The sequence below is a fragment of the Lathyrus oleraceus genome, chromosome 7 (genome assembly GCF_024323335.1).
Source record: "Lathyrus oleraceus cultivar Zhongwan6 chromosome 7, CAAS_Psat_ZW6_1.0, whole genome shotgun sequence".
Lineage (NCBI taxonomy): Eukaryota > Viridiplantae > Streptophyta > Magnoliopsida > Fabales > Fabaceae > Lathyrus > Lathyrus oleraceus.
Genome location: NC_066585.1, coordinates 121,304,332 through 121,307,752, shown reverse-complemented (window position 1 = coordinate 121,307,752; position 3,421 = coordinate 121,304,332).

Sequence of the window (3,421 nt, the reverse complement as noted above, 5' to 3'; positions counted from 1 at the left end):
AGAAGTAAACAAAAGACTGGTATTGTAGCTGAAAGAGTTTCGAATCAGTGTTAAAAACTGATTGAGGGCTCCCGAAGAGGCTAGTTGACTCACTATAGCTATAGTCTCAATCTGGTAACCAACCAAAGCGCATGCATAACTATGGCTGCCATTTATGCAAGCATTCTCATTCACAAGCCCAAAAAGTAAGAGCAGTCTCTTCATAGCACCCAGCACCCGGCAGTCCCTTACCTATAGCCTTCCTTGGACCATAGGGGGTTACCCTCTAGAAGCAGTTTCCTTCCGCCCTGCCTTAGCAAGAATAGCATTATTAGCCTCTCTAGTAGTTCTAATGCCAAGACCTCCATCTCTCTTCCTTAAAGGAACTTTGTCCCAACCCACCAGGTGCATCCCTTTTTTAGTAGGATTCAGTAGACCATAAAAAGTTTCTATTGATTTTGTCTAGCAGGGTACAAGTATGAGCAGGCAGTAAAGTAGTTTGCATAACATAGTAAGGAAGGGCGGGCAGTAGTCACAGCCTGAATAAGAGTAGCTCTCCCAGCAGGGTTAAGGCATTTTTCCTTCCATCCTTGCAACCTCTTTTGAACTCTTTAAATGATGTAGTTGAAGGTACTTTTGCTAACTTTTGAGTGGAACAAAGGGATACCTAGATACTTTCCTCGGTTATTAGTGATGTGGATGCCACTCTCTTCTTGAATTTATCTCACCAAGGATCTAGGAGTCTTTGGGCCAACAAAGATTTTTTACTTTTGAAGATTAACTTTCTGGCCAGCTTGTTCACATCACATAAAAAGTTTTCAATAAGAATCTTAACTTATTGGAGCTGCTGCTGAAACAAGATAAGAAAAGGAAAGAGTTAGAGTCTACAACTACAACCTCCCGCTTGAATTGGAATCTTAGCCAGCCCTTGGAATCAAAAGACAAAGAAAGAAGTCTTGGAGTGAGAGGTTCCTCTGTAGCCAGTTCCAATTCATCTTAGTCGATCGAGGGGTTCATCTTTCGAAGTGATAGTTCTGGGCGTCTTGGTATTGGATCCGCTTTTCTCTCGTGCTCTTCTGGGCGGTACAAATAAATTAGGAATGAGCGCACCGAAAGACAACATAGAAAACTCATCCGCTTGTCAATGAATTCTTGGTGTTACAACTTTTTTTGTCTATGAGCTTTCCTCCCCCCCATTTTGGCTGCGTGAACGAAATCCCCGGTCATTCACTATCAAAACCACCGACCATCCCTTCTGTTTTAAAAGAAGGTGAGAGCTTCTGACGGCTTGGAGCACCCGCTGATAGGGAACGCTTTGTCGGGTGCCACGTTCCGTTATCTGATTGACGTACGACCGATAGGTACGCTCCGTCATAAGCTCCCCCCGCGGAGAGTGGAGATGGTGCTTCTCCGTTTGAAAGTAAGAACAACTTCCATCTGACCGCTTTCACGCTTCCTGAATCCAGCCGGTGAATCTAATATGAATAGTTCGCCAGGGGGGATTTCTTTTATCTTCAGGTAAGGTGCAAATTGTATCGGATAAAAGGCTGCGAATAGGCCTCCTCTCTTTCCTGCGCTCTCCTCTACCCCTAACATTTTGTTCCCTTCCCTCTTCGCTAACCTCTATTCCGTTGAATGCTATTCAGTCTGGGATCGAGCCCAACTATTATAATTATAGTTATAGCTTTCTTCCAACAGCAGATTCATTCGCAAGAACCGATGCCGTACTGCTTCAGTGGAATGCTCCGTAACCTTACTCACTATCTTGACTAACTTAACTGTCTTCTTTTAATGAATGCCCTAGGCCTTCTTCACTAGCGCAACCCTCCCTAACAGCCTATGAATGTGCAGTGGAATCCCGTTCGTATTCTTCCTCAAATATGTAACTTTTCCTTTATCTGATTGCAACCTATTGATCGGATTTACTGTGCGCGGATATCTTCACTAATGATTCCACCTCCTACTCCTTCCCCGGCACACAAAAAGAGTGCTAAAGTCGGAAATCACTCTCTGTCCAAAGTATGGAGCTTTTTTAGCTCTAAAGGTGCGAAGCGATAAAACTTATCCCAATAGGAATGTGAAGGAGAGAATAATATTTTTTATTATATAATAACATAACTAAGATCTAGGAGAGACAAAAAGTCTTACAGATTTTTAGATATACTTTTTCGTGTCATATTTTAAAGTCTGAAATGAATGGAAAAAAGGTCAAACTACCAGAAGAGGGCCCTTCATGGCAGTTGGTAGTCGGCAACCAGTCTTCTTTCTTTAAATAAAAGGCTAAGGGAAGAGACCTTTTTTATTTGATAATAGCAAGTCTAGTCCAGGTTTAGGAGCACATCCCCGGTAGCAAACAAAGGAAGAAGGAAAAAGTGCGGCAGCTTTAGCTGCTTGTAGAACATTGTCTGAAGAGCTCACTGAAATAAGGTTTCCAGCTCCTAGGATCGATCCTTGCATTCAAATAGGGGAGCTCTCAAGCTCGATATTTTATTTATGATACCAGCACACAAAGATCTTCCCTATGAACAGGAGGCAAGATTTCTGCAGCTCCGAACTTTGACCACGAAACAGAGAACAAGGATGAAAAGAAGCTTTCTTCACTTTGACGGTCGACGGTCCTAGTGTGAGTGGATGCGTAGTTTGAAAGTATTTCCACCTGAACCAGGGTCGTGCTGAACCTTTTTCTGGCGGAGGTCCACATGGACTTAGAATGAGGAAGTAAAGCATCGAATTCCATGTGTTCAGCATGGATTTAAAGATGAGGAATATCACAAAAAAAAGAGGAAGCGTCCGGCATTAGAGATGGCTTCAGACTCGACCTGAAAGGTGCCAGTTACATCTATTGGACCAGACGGAAATACAAGCTGTCTTGTAGCATGCATGGGTTCGACGTATTCTTTTGCTTGAATTCGACTAGATCCCTTCCCGCCTAGTAGTTCTCACAGGTAGGCTACCGGGGAAACTCGGTGGAGCCGCTGGTGGTTCTTTGTCTCTTTGGCCCTTACGCCCTAGTCGACCTCTTCTCTTTATCAATTCCACTTTCTGTAAACCCCTGACTCTGTGTCTCGCGCTTTTCAGCCTGAATTCCATTCCCGTAATTCTTATATTCAACTACATACATCAATTAAGAAAATAGTATAGTAATCAAAGATAAGATAGAGTCTTACTTACTAGTGGCCCTTTCGGGGACTCTTGGGTGAGACTGGAAAGCCAAACTGATTATACCCTTCCCTTCGTGCCCCTCACCCGAGGTCACCTGTTGTCCATTCAATCCGATCGGGGAATAAGCCAAAGGACAGCCAAGACCATCCTTCCGAGGGTTAGGTTCAAGGGTTGATTCGAAGACGCATCTCCCTAACAAATAAAGAAAGCTTTTGGCCTCCTTGCCTCTGTATGAGCCTTTTCGCTAATATGCTCGGAAAGTCATGGTTCCTTGCTTGGG